General features: G+C 43.3%; 1 protein-coding gene across 2 annotated transcripts in view; it reads right to left on the bottom strand.

Moving 5' to 3' along the window:
• The window catches only part of FBXO10 (F-box protein 10), a 42494-nt gene extending 30544 nt beyond the window's left edge, over positions 1–11950 (bottom strand). For both annotated transcript variants that reach the window (XM_069576142.1, XM_069576143.1), the window contains exons 1-2: positions 11862–11950; positions 8826–8917 (exon numbers count right to left, since the gene is read on the bottom strand). The gene's annotated coding sequence lies outside the window, so the exon portion shown is untranslated. The remainder of the gene's footprint in view (positions 1–8825; positions 8918–11861) is intronic.
• Positions 11951–18148: the final 6198 nt, after the last annotated feature.

Genomic DNA, 18148 nt, shown 5'->3' with positions numbered 1-18148 from the left:
AATTAAAAAAAAAAAAAGTAAATAAAACCCAAGTATGTGGTCAACATTTGCTATGTATAAGACTCATGGTAAGCACTGTGAGAGTCAGAAATAATATAAAGACCTCACCCTCAAGTCTGGCAGGAGACGAAGATATCACTACCACCACCTCCCCCCACCCTCCTAAATCCACAGTACAAGGAAAAAGTGATCCGTGCCATAAAAGAGGGAAAGCCTGTGTGTAAAGAATAAAACTGTGGCCCCTAGCTGGGGGAATCAGCCAGTCATAAGAGAAGGCAACAAAAACAGCAAGAACTACTGTTTACTTAGCATGACTGTCTGAAGGGGACACCATTAAGCATGTTTCATAAGTTATTTCCTTTTATTCTCTCAGCATCTCTTCAAAAGCCTTACAACTCAGAATGTTGTTTCTAGGGCCTATAAGAACTGGTTAGAAATGCCAGCGCTTGGGCACCATTCAGTAACTATTGGATCAGAATTGGCATTTTAACAATTTTACAGGGAATTCGTACGTACTATATGTTTAAGAAGCACTGATTTAAAATTATTATTGTCTTTATCTTACACATAAAGAAACTAAGTGAGAGAACTTAGGTGACAAATGGCTTACTCCAAATCACTCTGCTAGACAGCCGCTGCTGCTGCTGCTAAGTCACTTCAGTTGTGTCCGACGCTGTGCGATCTCATAGATGGCAGCCCACCAGGCTCTCCCGCCCTGGGATTCTCCAGGCAAGAACACTGGAGTGGGTTGCCATTTCCTTCTCCAATAATGAAAGTGAAAAGTAAAAGTGAAGCCGCTCAGTCATGTCCAACTCACAGCGACCCCAGGGACTGCAGCACCAGGCTCTTCCATCCATGGGATTTTCTAGGCAAGAGTACTAGAGTGGGGTAGAGAGTTGCAGAGCCCCGTTTTGAAGCCAGACAGTACCCCAGTGTCTGGGTTTTTAATCATTAAGTTAAGATTCATGGAAGAGCTGATGTCAGAGATATGGGGTGATGTTGGGGCATCCAGAGAAAAGATGAATGGGGACTATGGGCAGAGGAGAGGGTCAGCCAAGCCCCCAGGCAGGAAATTTCGGCTGGGCTTCCCTGGTGGCTCAGACAGTAAAGAATCTGCCTGTAATGTGGGAGACCTGGGTTTGATCCTTGAGTTGGGAAGATCATCTGGAGGAGGGCATGGCAACCCACTTCAGGTTTCTTGCCTGGAGAACCCCATGGACAGAGGAGCCTTGTGGGCTGTATAGTCCATGGGGTTTCAAAGAATCAGATGTGACTGAGTGACTAATCACAGCACAGAGGATACAGGAAGAAACTCAGTCTGGCTGAAGCTCTGGGAGTCTAAAGGGGTCAGGGAGAAAGATCAGTTGGTTCAGTTCATGCAGAGTTTTTGTTAACTTGTGGGCAGTAAGGAGCTGCCGTGAGTCCCAGCAGATGGCCCTACCCATCCTGAGAAGAGTCCGACAAAAAGGGCTGAACCAGCTTCCAGTCGGGGTCTGTCTCTCCCTCACTGGATAGCCCTGAAGGTGGGGTTCAACAACCCTGCGCTCCTGTCCCACGTTTGTATAATGAAGAAAATGCACCTACTTCCTACCTAAGGAGGCCCCAGCAGTAGATGAAAGCGGCGGGAATTCTGCTTTTAACAAAAAGGCAGGGGAAAAGAGCCAGGACAGTTCAGGATTCTAGTATTTTCAAAGGAAAAACGAAGAGATTTTCCTCCCCTGTTCTGAAGCGTACTAAATACAAACTGTATTAGCTGAGGAACCATAATAGGTTAATAATTTTGGAATTTTTCTTCAAATCAAGTACATTTCCTAGAGCTTTGCTGATCTTAGTTTGAAAGTACATAGAGATTAAAATACAGTGAACCATGAAAGAGCTCCCTACATATACCTACACTTACACACATACAGATTCTACTGGAAAACGAAACAAAGCTTAAAACTTTGAAGAAGACAGATCTCATTTGGGCTTTTTATCATTTCTTCAAACCTCAGTATTCTTCAGCCTGAGAAACAACCAACTGTTTCTTACTTTCTGCTTTGAAATTTGATGACACAGACAAGAATTCTGTGTTGTGGCGCATTTACAGGGCTGAGTGTGGCTGGGAGCTATAAGGACCCGCTTTTTCTCCTTCAATGCACTGCCATTTATTCTCACCTAGGAGAGTGCACTGGGTCAGGGAAACCCAAAATCTGCATTTGAATCAGATTCTAGTTCACTGGGTGATCTTGAGGGGGCAGGGAAAGGTTGAGGGCTTATTAAATGCCAGGTGCTTTTTATATGTCATCTCAGTAAGCACTTCTAACCACCTGAGAGGTGGTAGTCTTCTCATACCCGATTCCAGGAATAAAGGTTATCCCATCTTTTATTCAGCAAGCAGTACAGCTGCCATTCCCAGCCTGGACTGAGTCCAAAGCCCCTGCCTCCTAGTTTCCTTCCTGAGGTTCTGGGGTTCCTAACTCGTGCCATGGTGGTAAAGGACCTTCTAACCTCACCGTTACACAAAACTCACAGATCATCAAATAAGCATGAATTTACTCCTGCAATTATTATGCATTAGAGTATCACACAGTGTCTGAGCTGGACGTGACACAGCAAGACTCAGTTAGGGAGCCTGGGCCAAAGATTTAGGACCTCAAGCCAGTATTTGTGACAATCAAGGCACCTGTGCCCAGCAGCAGCCCTCTGGCCAGCAGGCAGCAAGTGCAGCAGCAGGATAAGGAATGAACAGAGACCTTCGACTGACCCCAACCAACCCAGATGTTCTGGCGGCCGCCCTCTGGCCTCCTCCCAGGCGGCTTGGTCTGCGGAGGAAACAGATCTTATGTCTCTTTCTCACCACCTCCTGCCTCTCAATCCGCCACATATAGCTTCCCAGAAATTTCTCTTCAATCACTCTCAGCTGGAGACAATTCCACACCAAGTGATTACTATTTTACACCCGAGATCACATGTTCAATGGAGTCAGAACATCTGGGTCTCAGCTTCCTCATCTATTAAAGTGGGGTGGGGGGGGGTGGATAATAAAGCCCTCGGGAGTTGTTGTGAGACTACAATGAGACAATGAATGGAAATCATGTAACATGGCGCCTGACACATAGTAAACACACAATAAATAGTGATGAATTCCCTCTCTGTTACTGACTCTTTCCTTTCTCTAAATTCCTTACTCTTTCTGTACTGCCTTTGAATCAACCCTCCCAACATCTTAGAAAAACAAATCATAGTAAGTGATGGTTTTCTGTAGTCAGATAAGATACAAGGAGAGAAGAGATGGAGTGGAGGTCACGGCCGCCCTTCCTGGCCTACAAAGCAGACAGTCCAGGCCAAGCAGCGGGTGCAGAAGATTCTTATTGCAACTGAGCTACCTGATGCCATTTGATGGCAAAGAGAATGAGGTTTCTTTTCAGAACAGCATCACTGAAAGAGCACTGGCAGCAACAGAAATCCACCCATGTAGGCACTGACTCTAAGTTCTGAGTGTCTGTTCTAGTGAGTCTCTTGACTCCAGGAGCTAACAACAGAGAGCTTATCATAAGGGTTCATGTGGCATTTAATGGAATGGATTTTTAAAGGAAACACAAGAATAGAAACATAGTAAGTCTGGGTTTCCCAGAGTCTAAAATGATCTGGATCAATGGCAGCCCCAAGGCCATCAGCAGCTGGAGTGTGGGTCTTCACTCATCACATGACTCAGCCACCCTCCAAGGATCTCCTCTATTCTCCTCTTGTTTGGAGTCTACATAACATTTCTCTCCTTCATGGTTTCTGCTTTCTCCTAAGATCAGTTAGCCAGGGCTTGACTCTACCTCATGGCTTCTCTCTAGATACCATTTCAGCTTCAGTTTCTGTAGCCAAGTGTCCTTCTGTATCCCCAGTTTAAATGTCTAAGAGAACACGCATCTTCCTTTACACTGGGTCACATCACAGGTCCCTGGTGAGGCCAGCAATTGGCTGCTCTTGGGTCTGACGTTCATCTCTGGTTCAGTAAGTTTTGACCAGGGTGTAGGGGCAGAGCAAGATTCTATGGTAGAAACACAGCTGTCTGAGGCTGCCACTCCATGAACAGCAGTTATGGATGTAGAAGTTTCTCTTAGAAAGGGCTGTGGGAATGGCAAACACGGCTGACATGTCGAAAACATCTATACATACTAGAGCCCCACGTGTCTGCTGCTGTCAACCACCGAGATGTCCTCAGCCAACAATGCCAAGGTGCCCAGAGTGGGTAAAGGAATTGTTTGACCAGCCTCCTCCTTCCCTGTGGACTCATGAATAGGTGATGTCCTCCCACTTTTTTCTTGTAAAGATTAACTGAGTTAATTCTAATTGCAACCTCTCTAACCCTCTTCTTTCTTTGTATCTATCAGCCATTACTCAGTGCAGTGGACTGTGGTAGCTGTAACTTTCGTCTGCCCAGCACACTCTCCCTCTTCACAGCTTTTATTTACTGTTGGCTGTGCTGGGCCTTTCTTGCTGCACATGGGCGGTGTGGCGGGTCTTTGTAGGGTGTGTGGGCTTCTCACTGTGGCGGCTTCTCTTGTTGCAGAGCATGGGCTCTGAGGGCACACACTTTAGTAGTTGTGGTGCATGGGCTTAGTGGGCCCTCAGAATGTGGGATCTTCCTGGACCAGGGATCGAACCTGTGTCCCTTCCACAGGCAGGCAGATTCTTAACCACTGGACTACCAGCGAAGTCTGTACCTTCCCTCTTTTGGTTTTTTTTCTTAAACCCCACTCCCACTTCATTTAGTCCTGAGTCTAGAGGCTGTCATGCAAAGTGCTTCAGCCCTTCATCACAGAGGATGGATCCCTGGCCCAAAATAGATGATCAGAATAAACCAACCCCCCTTGCCAGGCACGGGGATAACTCAGACGAGTCCATCTGAGGAACAAAGCCAAACTAAGACAAACAGGTTAAGTGACTATGAGAGATGGAGAAAGCACCCTAAGAATATTTTTGGGCCCCTGGATCCAGCTATGCAGTTTTATAAGCCAATAGAGTTTCTTTTTAAAGTTAAGAGTGCCTAAGTTGGTCATGTGCAACCAAGAGAGTCCTGACAGGTATACACAGAGTTTTCTCAAGGAAATTCTTTGCTCTCTCACTTTTTTTCCTCCCTTATCTCATTTGTTCCATCTCCCGGTCCTTAAATGACTCTAATCAAAGCTGACACACTGTATAACAAGTTTACTATTAAGCGGCAAAGGAAAAGACAGTTCAAGTGGCCTAAGGTTTTGTACCATCCAAAAGAACACTAGAGATATTTATCATTTCCATCATTTATCAACTTTGGTTAAATTAAAATTTCATGGGTAACCATTAAAAGAAGAGCAAGAAGAGCATAATGTCCATTTGAAACTAGAAGAAGGGGGGGAAAAAGCAGTGATTAAAAACAACCTCCCCAAAAGGAAAAAGAGAGCTAAAATAAAGGGAGAGCGAGCAGGACAAATGCACTGAAACATAAAATATGATGATGAACTTAAACCTAAACACATCCATGGCGGTATTAAGTGAATAAGGACTAATGTTCCAGGTAAGAGACAAAGACTATAAAAAACCAAACCCAACTATATGCTATTTATAACAGACATTCTTAAAACACACAGAAACAGAAAGGGTGAAACAAAAAGGATAGGAAAAGATATACCTTGCACAAATTAACCAAAAAAAGTTGGTATGGCTATAGTGGTATCAGATAAAATAGAGTTTAAGGCTAAAAAAAATTTCTTTACTAGAAATAAAAAAGAGCAAAATCATAAATGATAAAAGGTTAGTACACCAAGAAGTATAACAACTTCATATTTATATGTACTTGATAATTGGGCTCAAAGATATAAAAGCCAAAAATTAAAAGGTAAAACAGACAATTTCATTATCATAGTTGTATATTTTAACACATTTCTCTATATCTAAGATAAGCAAAAAAATCAGTAAGGATCAAGATGTGAAAATAATTAATAAACTTGATCTAATGGCATTACACAGAACTATTACAGAGAATCCAGTAATTAAATACAAATTACTTTTAAGCACACATATAACGCTTATAAAAACTCAAAACAGAGCCCTAACAGAAATTTCAGCAAATTTAAAAGATTAAGATTATACAGAATAAGCTCACTGACTACAATCAATTAATAAAAGATAACTAGAAAATACTCATATCCTTGGAAATGAAGAAAACATTTCTAAGATACCTATGAGTCAAAAAGGCAATCACACTGGGAACTAGAAAGTGTTTAGAAATGAATGATTAAAATACTACATATCAAAATCATGAGCTCTGGCTAAATAGTATTTGGAGAAAAATGCTTAACTTTAAATGTAAAGAATAAAAATAAAAAGTATAGAATTTAATGAACTAAGCATCCATTTCAAAAAGAGGAAAAAATAAAAAAATACAAGGAAAGTAAAATTCTTTTTTAAAAAAGCAGAATTTAATGAAATAGAAAACCCAACCATGGAGAAAGCCAATGAAGACAAAAGTTCGTTCTTCAAAAGGAACCTCTATTGAAGCTCAAGAAGAAGAAAGAGAAGGCATAAAAATGAATTCAGATGGAAAGAGGATATCGCTACAGACATTGCAGACATGAAAAGGGAAAGGAAGTATTACAAACTTTATATAAATAAATTTGAAACTTTAAAAGGGACAAATTCCTGAAAAATATTACTTAAGAAAACTAACTTAAGAAGAAATTGAAAAACTTGTCCTGCTGCTGCTGCTGCTGCTGCAGCTAAGTTGCTTCAGTCATGTCCGACTCTGTGCGACCCCAGAGATGGATTCTCCAGGCAAGAACACTGGAGTGGGTTGCCATTTCCTTCTCCAATGCATGAAAGTGAAAAGTGAAAGTGAAGTTGCTCAGTCGAGTCCGACTCTTAGTGACCTCATGGACTGCAGCCTACCAGGCTCCTCCGTCCATGGGAATTTCCAGGCAAGAGTACTGGAGTGGGTTGCCATTGCCTTAAACTTGTCCTAGAAGCATTAAAAACATTGAATCTGTGGTTAAAAATAACATAACAAAATAAACTTCCAGATCCAGGTCACTTTGTCACAGAGTTCTCTCTTACATTCAAGGGACAAAGGAGGGAAACTAATACGGATGGTGGAAGCGGAAGTTGATGGGCATGATTTGATCTTTGGACCAGTGGTAGTGGCAGGGATTGTAGCTTGTCCCACTAAACTTATACTTGTGAGTTTCCCCAGAAACTGTAACTAACCAGAATCCTGGAGAGGTTGTCGCGGGATGGAGTGAAGCTGACGTAGAAGGGAAAGGTTTGACTACAGGGAATACCACTGGTGCCCCACCCAGATCCTCTTTACTGCCTAGCACACCCATCCCCCAGACAGAAGTGTCAGCTGCTAACAACATACTGATGTCTCTTCTCCAGAAAACTGCCACCTCACCTAGTTATCCTTCTCTTCCTCTCCTCCCTCCATCCTGCTTCCCTCATTCTCCTTTTCCTGACCACTTCTTCCAAAGCATCATTTGAGTGTTAATCCCCACTAAGGTCCTGCTTCAACAGAACAGGGTCTAAGATAAACAGCTAGGAGGATGAAAAGTGTCACAGAGCAGGAGAAGGTACTTTTAAAACATATAACTGACAAGGGACCACTACCTAAAATTTATACAGAACTCAGATAAATCAATAAGAAAAGCTGAAAAATAGGCAAAAAACTGAATAGGCAGCAAACAACAGATGCTACCTGATTAACCAATAAAAAAGTGCTCGTCAGTAGTAACCAAGGAAAGAAAATTAAAACCACAGATATCAATAAAAACCACCTACAAGAAGAGTTTAAAATTTTTAAATCGACAATACCAAGTCATTGCAAGGATGTGAAAAAACAGGAACTGTTATATATTGCTGGTAGCAAAGTAAATTGGTACAATCACTTGGAAAACCATTTGGCATTATCTAGCAAAATTCTACTTCAACATATATAACCTAAAGAAACTCCTTCACACGACTTCCCTGGCTATCCAGTGGTTGGCACTCTGTGCTTTCACTGTAGGGCGTGCAGGTTTGATCCCTGGTCAGGGAACTATGATGCCACGTACTACACAGCATGGTCACAAAATTTTAAATAAAACAAAATGGTTAAATGGTGAATTTAGAAAATAAATACAAAAAAAATTTAGAAACTCATTCACATACACAATAGAAAATGTCTAAGGATGTTCATGGCGGCACCGTTCTTTGCATTTAGAAACTATATCATAAGATACTTGTAAATACAAGGATGAATAACACTACTGTGACATATTCACATCATGAAACACTGTGACAATGAAAATAAGTGCAGTCATCACATGGATTCAGCTCACAAACCACCTGAGTAAAAGAAGCAAACACAAAAAGCAGACAATATGATTCTACACATGTAAAGTTAGAAACCTAGTAAAAAGTAACTGTATTGCTGAGAATGCAAACATAGGTGACAGAACTACAAAGAAAAGCAAAGAAACGATTATCACAAAGTCAAGATGGTTTCTTCCCAGGAGGCGGTTTTGATTTGGAAGGGGTGCTATGGACTACTGGCAATGTTCTATTTCTTGACAGAGGCGGTAGTTACATGAGTATTTTCCTTAGAACTGTTAAACGGTACATTTATGGATTTTACCCACATGCATTCTTGTTGTATTTCTCTCTTTTTTTAGGCTCTGCCTGAGACATGCAGGATCTTAGTCCCCTGGCCAGGGATTGAACCCGTGCCCCCGGGAGTGGAAGCATGGAGTCTTGACCACTGGACTTCCTATGTCACATACTTTTAAAAGTTTAAAACAAAGACAATAAAATAAACATATTGATTACTGTTTGACTCTTACCTATGAAAAGTGAGGTGAGTTGGCACCCAAAGTCCTGGGGGAGCTATCTGGTTGAAGGTTGGCATTCCTGAGTATTCTTGGTAGGCAAAATCCTGGAGAGGAGTAAAAGCGATTTGCCAAAAACCCATGGTTAGGGTTAGGACGAGAAAGGATTCAGCTCCCAAACCCTGAGAAAAGCTTTGAAAATACGTAACATGGTCTGAGGTGACCTCAACCAAGGCTGCCTCTGTGTGCTTCCCAAATAGGGGAGACTAGGGGAACCAGCTTAGTGTCAAGCTCCACACATGGCCCAGAGTTTGGCCCTTTGGGAGAATGGCTAAGCACAGTGGCATAAATTTAAAAGGCTCCAACCTTGGAATCCAAGCATAGGATCAACTGGCAGGGCCGTGGTCCAATAAGGGCACTGAGCAGCAGCGGACACACTTCCTTAGACAGTGCAGGACAGCTGTTCAATAGTAATGTGATACAGCTGTGTCAGAAACAATATGGGTAGACTGCTCAGACTACTGTTCTCTCCCCTCTGGAGAGTAAGACTGACTTCTTCGGACTGTCTGAGCCCCCAGGGGGCTTGGAAGTAGAAGACTTCATAATTCTCACTAATGGGGGCATGAAGAGACTTGGGAGATTATTTGGAAAAATAAAGAAATATGGGGCTGCTTAGAATCCAACTGGTTTTGAAATGAAATATGTGGCTAAACATCCAAAATGAAAGACAAAATCTTAACCAAATGAGTCTGCTTATCTACCTTTATGAACATATTAGCATGTAGGTAGGAACTAATACATCCCTAGGCTAAAAGAAAGACTAACAAGAGAAATAAGGAAACATTTCAAAGCAAGCCCATGATAGGTGACTTAAGAGAAGGTTCATTCGTTATGGTAAACTGAAAGGACAAAATGCTTCTTGTACTATTATTATTATGTGCCTGATACACGCAGAAGGAACTTGTGTCTTTTACATCTTCCTTGAAAAGCATCTCAGTATATGGTATATACTTCTCGGTTGCCCAGGACACCATCTTTACCACCTCTGAAAGCTCTCACTTGCTCCCAATCTACATCTTTATCAGAGCCCCACTGATTTGCCCCTTCAAATTATCCCTCTAAAGATTCTGAGATACCTAAACCAGGGTCTATACGTGTTGTTGTTCTGGGGTTTTTTTTGTTTCTACTTATTACCACTCCCCTTGGCCCTGCCACTGATGGATGTTTGTTAAAGGAAAGAAGGAAAGAGGCTGGGAGGGAGCAAAGGATATTATGGCCGCACTGCAACTGACAAAAATAGAGAACCACCATCAGAAAACAAACTGCAGGGAACTGGGGACTACCTGACCATGTATTACTTAACAGCTACGTGTGCTATCATAAAAATACAATTCATCCGATAACCATGGAAACCAAAATGAAGGCACCGAGGTGAGGGTGGCTCTTTTCAGAAATCTAAAAACAATAAGAGGGCTGCCTGAAACCAGAAAAAGAAATCCAAGCACTGTACGCCTGAGGAAATCCTTTAGTAAAAGGCCTGACAAAGCGGTGTTTTCTCCGGTTTCTAGAATCTCACCAGGCTTCAACAAGGGCCCTGGGACCACTGGGGCTGATCATGAAACTATTCAGGCCTCTGTGTGCATCGGTCCCTTGGGGCCAGCTGCTATGAGGAAGGCTCACTGGGGCCTATTGTTATTTTAAAATGTACTAAGAACTGGCAGAGGAATATGTATGTGTGTATTTCTTCTCCAGATCCTACTAGGTACACAAGCACACAGTAAGTGCTCCATATATACTTGTTGAATAAATGAAGAAATCAGGTTAAAATTCAGGGAAAGTACAGCATCTAGTAAACTGTGTGTGTTCTTTCCACCACCCAGTGCCAACATCCTGTCGGGTTCTGAGAAAATCAAAGTCCTGTCCTCAGTTCTGGGTCCAGTTTCTCCATTTGCCCAAGGAGACAAGCGGAGTAGACGGTTTCCCAGGCATCTTCCAGCTCTGACAGTCAATCACTGTATTGTGCTTTTTTTGGTGGCAGCACATGCCTGGCACTTCTCTTTCCCCTCAGAGGGAATCTGATACCCATCTGCTCCAATACACTAATGTTCCCATCCTGACTGACTCACTTGGTAGAAACAGCAGGTTTACATGCCAACTGTAAATGAGAAGGCAAAGGGGCCCAGACAGAAATGGGGAAGAACTCCACTTGGCCCCGTTCTTAGGAAATCAGTACAGCACTCCTTTTAGGAATAAATATACAGAAACCGAAGTGTGATGATTCTAAACATCCCTCACCTGAATGACTTTCTAGCTTACTAATACCTCTACTAATAGCAAATTATTGAGCATTTCTGTGCCCGACAGGGTGCTAAGCCCTATTACACTTAATCCTCACAACAATCTCATGAGCTAATTACTGTTGTTATCTTTTTCTAACAGATAGGGTTCTATCCGGCTGGAGGTTGCACAGTAAGTGGCAGAGCTAGGATATGAATCCAGGTGTAACTGACACCCTGAGTTCTGGCTCTTCAGATGGCTTTTCCACCTGTTCTTCATTGTAGTCCTGTGAGCGAGGCATGGCAGGAGTGATCACCTTTACTTTAAAGATGGAGAAACCAGTCTTGGGTGAGGCTTTGCGATTTCCACAAAACACACAAGACATAAAAGGTGCCTGGCTTCAAACACTCGCTCCTGCGTTCCGAGATGAGGGTTCTCCCCATCTTCCTCTTCGACTTCACTAACAGACTCGCACAACCTCCAGCTGAAGGCAACAGCAGAGATCCACCTTCCTGGCCCCGTTTCACAAGAGGGGAAACCAAGGCACAGATGTTCTCCTGTGCAGCTGAGCCTCCAGGTGCCAGCAGAGCGCGGGGCCGCGGGCGGCCTGAGGGCAGCCCTCCCGGTGCAGGTGCTCAGACTCCTCGGCCGGCAGCCTCGCGAAGCGCCCAAGGTCCCCGGGAGGCAGCCCCAGGGCGCCCGAGCCCCCTCCCCCGGGCCGTCCCCCGCTCCGGGGCCAAGGCATCCCGGGGTGGCGGGCTGTCTCCCCCTTACCTCGCCGGGAGCTGTCCGGGGCGCTAGCCCACAGCACCGCGGGCCTCGGGCGCCGGGGCCGCAGCCACCTGAGCGGTGAGGACTGCGGCGCGGGGCCAGGGGCGGGCACGCCTGGAGCCCCGCCTAGGGGCGGTATTTGCCGCGCTAGTGCGGGGCGGCAGCCGTCACGTGACGCTCGGGGAGGGGATGCCGGGAGCGGCGGGCGCGCGGCGGGGCTGGGCTTCTGGACCACCGCGGCGGAAAGGAACCTGGAGTCTCCTCAGGGAGGGTAGGGAAAGGGAGACGTGAACGGGGCTGATGAGGCTTCAGACGCTACGAAGTCGAGCTCGCGGAAGGACGATTAAGGCTGGTACTGCATGGCCCCCTGGAGCAGAAATAGAATCGGTGGGTGGAAATTGCAGGCAGGCGACTGGGGTCACTATGAAGAAGATTCTTCCAGTCAACAGTTATCTATCGGCTGTTCTAGGAGGTAATGAGCAACTTAGTAGGTGTGCATAGAGGGGCTGGTTCATTCATTCAACGAACTGACCGCTGGCTATGGTCCAAACAATATGCTGGGAGTATAGATTAAATAATTTTACGTATACACACTACCTGTCACATAGTGTTGTTGCTGCTGCTGCAGCTGTTAGTATGGGCACAGACGTGAACAAAGCTGATGTGGCTTCTATCCTCCTTAATTTCTGAGTGGAGAAGGTAGACATTAATCAGATATCATTTAAGTAATTTGTAGTAAGTGCATGGGAAGGACCCAGATTTAAAACTAGGGGGCAGGGAGGGTGGTCAGGAGTTAGCCCGACGGAAGAGAGGCCGGTAAAGCCTGTATGAAAGCTCTTGAGTCGGGTGGGGCAGAGAAGAGAAGATTGCTCTTTGGGTAAATGGAAGATGTCCAGTTTGTCTGAAGCTTATTGTGTTGACAGAGAACACTGTAAGTGAAATTAAAGCCAGGTAGGGATCAGATCAGGCAACATTTCAGTTCAGTTCAAGTTCAGTTCAGTCGCTCAGTCGTTTAGTAAGGCACAATAAGGATTTAAAATTTTTATGTAAAAGGAAGGCAAAGAAGGGGTGAAGGATATGGGTGATTTGAGACCCCCCCTCCCTTTTTTTAGTGTGATAGGAGTCATGGGGAAGATCCCTTGAAAAAGGAAATGGCAACCCACTCCCATTTTCTTGCCTGGAAAATTCTGTGGACATAGGAGCCTGGCAGGCTACAGTCCATGGGTTCACAAAGAGTCAGACCAAACCTTAATAAAAAAAAAGAAGTATGCCAGCTACTATGTGGATAATAGACAAAATAAGAGTGGAAGCATGGAGATTGGTTAAAACTTGGACTGGAGTGATGGTAGTGAAGATGGAAGTAGATTCAAGGAACTTTTTTGAGGTAGTGAGCCTCAAGGCTTGATAGGGGAGACTAGGGGGATTCCCCAGTCTTTTAGCTTAACGTGACTGGACCCATGAAAATGCTATTTTGTGAACTACTATCAGTATCAGTTCAGTCGTGCAGTCGTGTCCGACTCTTTGCAACCCCATGAACTGTAGCATGCCAGGCCTCCCTGTCCATCACCAACTCCTGGGGTCCACTGAAACCCATGTCCATTGAGTCGGTGATGCCATCCAACCATCTCATCCTCTGTTGTCCCCTTTTCCTCCTGCCCTCAATCTTTCCCAGCATCAGGGTCTTTTCAAATGAGTCAGCTCTTTGGATCAGGTGGCCAAAGTATTGGAGTTTCAGCTTCAACATCAATCCTACCAATGAATATTCAGGGCTGATCTTCAGAATGGACTGGTTGGATCTCCTTGCAGTCCAAGGGACTCTCAAGCATCTTCTCCAACACCACAGTTCAAAAGCATCAATTCTTTGGCACTTATCTTTCTTTATAGTCCAACTCTCACATCCATACATGACAACTGGAAAAACCATAGCCTTGACTAGACAGACCTCTGTTGACAAAGTAATGTCTCTGCTTTTTAATATGCTATCTAGGTTGATCATAACTTTTCTTCCAAGGAGTAAGTGTCTTTGAATTTCATGGCTGCAGTCACTATCTGCAGTGATTTTGGAGTCCCCTAAAATAAAATCAGCCACTGTTTCCACTGTTTCCCCATCTATTTCCCATGAAGTGATGGGACCATATGCCATAATCTTAGTTTTCTGCATCTTGAGCTTTAAGCCAACTTTTTCACTCTCCTCTTTCACTTTCATCAAGAGGCTCTTTAGTTCTTCTTCACTTTCTGCCATAAGGGTGGTGTCATCTGCATATCTGAGGTTATTGATACTTCTCCTCGCAGTCTTGATTCCAGATTGTGCTTCCTCCAGCTCAGCGTTTCTCATGATGTACTCTGCATATAAGTTAAATAAGCAGGGTGACAATATACAGCCTTGATGTACTCCTTTACCGATTTGGAACCAGTCTGTTATTCCATGTCCAGTTCTAACTGTTGCTTCCTGACCTGCATACAGGTTTCTCAAGAGGCAGGTCAGGTGGTCTGGTATTCCCATCTCTTGAAGAATTTTCCAGTTTATTGTGATCTATACAGTCAAAGGCTTTCACATAGTCAATAAAGCAGAAATAGATGTTCTTCTGGAACTCTCTAGCTTTTTCGATGATCCAGCGGATGTCGGTAATTTGATCTCTGGTTCCTCTGCCTTTTCTAAAACCAGCTTGAAAATCTGGAAATTCATGGTTCACGTATTGCTGAAGCCTGGCTTGGAGAATTTTGGGCATTACTTTACTAGCATGTGAGATGAGTGCAATTGTGCAGTAGTTTGAACATTCTTTGGCATTGCCTTTCTTTGGGATTGGAATGAAAACTGACCTTTTCCAGTCCTGTGGCCACTGCTGAGTTTTCCAAATTTGCTGGCATATTGAGTGCAGCACTTTCACAGCATCATCTTTCAGGATTTGAAATAGCTCAACTGGAATTCCATCACCTCCACTAGCTTTATTTGTAGTGATGCTTCCTAAGGCCCACTTGACTTCACATTCCAGGATCCAGGAACTATTATTATAAGGGGAACATATCTGTGCAGGTAGGGGGGTGGTCAAGAACTCAATGTTGGACTTGTTAAATTTTAAATGCCTGTGTGTCAGCCAAATGGAGATCAAAAGATATTTTGATACAGACCTCTGGATTTTGGAAGAAAATGTCAACTACATAAATCTAACCTAAGAACCTCGAAGACCTACAAGACTTTCTAGAACTAACACTAAAAAAGATGCCCTTTTCATCATAGGGGACTGGAATGCCAAAGCAGAAAGTCAAGAGATACCTGGAATAACAGGCAGATTTGGCCTTGGAGTACAAAATGAGACATGGAAAAGGCTAATAGAGTTTTGCCAAGAGAATGCACTGGTCATAGCAAACACCCTCTTCCAACAACACAAGAGACAACTCTACACATGGACATCACCAGATGGTCAATACCAAAATCAGATTGATTATATTCCTTGCAGCCAAAGATGGAGAAGCTCTATACAGTCAGCAAAAACAAGATCAGGAGCTAACTGTGGCTCAGGTCATGAACTCCTTATTGCCAAATTCAGACTTAAATTGAAGAAAGTAGGGAAAACCACTAGACCATTCAGGTATGACCTAAACCAAATCCGTTATGATTATATAGTGGAAGTGACGAATAGATTCAAGGTTTTAGATCTGATAGAGTGCCCGAAGAACTATGGATGGAGGTTTGTAACATTGTACAGGAGGCTGTGATCAAAACCATCCCCAAGGGAAAAAAAAAATGTAAAAAGGCAAAATGGTTGTCTGAGAAGGCCTTACAAATAGCTGAGAAAAGAAAAAGAAAAAAAAAAAGGCAGAGGAGAAAAGGAAAGATACATCCATCTGAATGCAGAGTTCCAAAGATAGCAAGGAGAGATAAGACAGCTTTCCTAAGTGATCAATGCAAAGAAACAGGAAGACAAATGGGAAAGATAAGAGATCTCTTCAAGAAAATAGAGATACCAAGGGAACATTTCATGCAAAGATGAGCACAATAAAGGACAGAAATGATGTGATTCTAACAAAAGCAGGAGATATTAAGAAGAGATGGCAAGAATACACAGAAGAACTATACAAAAAAGATCTTCATGACCCAGATAACCACGATGGTGTGATCACTCACCTAGAGCCAGACATTCTAGAGTGTGAGGTTAAATGGGCTTTAGGAAACACGACTACAACCAAAGCTAGTGGAGGTGATGGAATTCCAGTTGATCTATTTAAAATCCTAAAAGATAATGCTGTGCAACTGCCGCACTCAATATGCCAGCAAATTTGGAAAACTCAGCAGTGGGCACAGGACTGCAAAAGGTCAGTTTTCATTCCAATTCCAAAGAAAGGCAATGGCAGAGAATGTTCAAACTACTGTACAGTTGCATTCATCTCACAGGCTAGCAAAGTAATGCTCAAAATTCTCCAAGGCAGGCTTTAACAGTCGTGAACCAAGAACTTCCAGATGTTCAAGCTGGATTTAGAAAAGGCAGAGGAACCAGAGATCAAATTGCCAAGATCTGTTGGGTCATGGAAAAAGCAAGAAAATTCCAGGAAAACATCTATTTCTGCTTCATTGACTACACCAAAGCCTTTGGATCACAGCAAACTGTGGAAAATTCTTCGAGATGGGAATACCAGACCACCTGACCTGCCTCCTAAGAAATCTGTATGCAGGTCAGGAAGCAAGAGTTAGAAACGGACATGGAACAACGGATTGGCTCCAAATTGGGAAAGGAGTATGTCAAAGCTGTATATTGTCACCTGCTTATTTAAGTTATATGCAGAGTACAGCATGCAAAATGCAGGGCTGGATGAAGCACAAGCTGGAATCAAGATGCCAGGAGAAATATCGATACCACCCTAATGGCAGAAAGCAAAGATGAACTAAAGAGCCTCTTGATGAAGGTGAAAGAGGAGAGTGAAAAAACTGGCTTAAAACTCAACATTCAAGAAACTAAGATCATGGCATCCGGTTCCATAACTTCATGGCAAATAGATGGGGAAACAATGGAAACAGTGACAGACTTTTATTTTGGGGGGCTCCAAAATCACTGCAGATCGTGACCACAGCCATGAAATTAAAAGAGGCTTGCTCCTTGGAAGAAAAGCTATGACCAACCTCGACGGCATGTTAAAAAGCAGAGATATTACTTTGCCAACAAAGGTCCATCTAGTCAAAGCTATGGTTTTTCCAGTAGTCATATATGGATGTGAGAGTTGGACCATAAAGAAAGCTGAGCACCATATAGAATTGATGCTTTTGAGCTGTGGTGTTGGAGAACTCTTGAGAGTCTGTTGGACTGCAAGGAGATCAAACCAGTCCATCCTAAACGAAATCAGTCCTGAATATTCACTGGAAGGACTCATGCTGAAGCTCCAATACTTTGGCCACCTGATGCTTAGAACAGTCATTGGAAAAGACCCTGATGCTGGGAAAGATTGAAGATATGCGGAAAAGGGGACGACAGAGGATGAGATGGCTGATGGCATCACCAACTTGACGGACATGAGTTTGAGCAAGCTCTGGGAGTTGGTGATGGACAGGGAAGCTGGGGATGCTGCAGTCCATGGGGTCACAAAGAGCTGGACACAACTGAGCAACTGATCTGAACTGAATGTAAGAATGCTGTGAAAAACAAATCATTGCACCATACTGAGGTTTGAAATAGCTGATGTCAGTGATACTACTGACATATCTCAGTCCTTAGTTCTATACAGTGTATTCTCTAAAAATATATTCCATCTATTAATACCATATGATGAATTGTTATTATTACAGATTCTGGGTGAGGCCTGAGTTACCATGCAGCTTTTCTTTTATAAATGGAAAGAAAAACACAAAAACACACGCACCCTAAGCCTAAGGCCAACAATTTATTTTAAGCAAAGTCAAAGTTGTACACACTAGCTAGATACAAATAGCAGACCACTCTGACTTAGGTCAGATCAGAACAGGGGAAGTTCAGACTGCATCACACTACAATGGGCGTGATGATTTAACTCATCTTTGGGCAAAGCTATAACATGTTTAATCCTTTGAAGGATGTCCCATTGTATGAAACTGGCAGTCTTGATGTCTATCAAAAAGCAGTCAAAAGCCTGAGTTTTTGGATTTGTGCCTGCCAACATTATTGTTTTGGCATGTCTATGAAACAGTTAAGCCTTTCAAAGGAGTACAACAGCTTTCTACAAGAGCATGCTGTCTCTCTCATTGGTACAAACATCACTTGACACATGGAAATTTTGTTTTTAAATACGTGCTTAAATACAAGAACATCATTTGTAAACTGCAG

Source organism: Ovis canadensis, chromosome 2 (assembly GCF_042477335.2).
Source record: "Ovis canadensis isolate MfBH-ARS-UI-01 breed Bighorn chromosome 2, ARS-UI_OviCan_v2, whole genome shotgun sequence".
Classification (NCBI taxonomy): domain Eukaryota; kingdom Metazoa; phylum Chordata; class Mammalia; order Artiodactyla; family Bovidae; genus Ovis; species Ovis canadensis.
The sequence above is the reverse complement of the archived record's forward strand: the minus strand, read 5'-3'. Positions and strand labels throughout refer to the sequence as shown.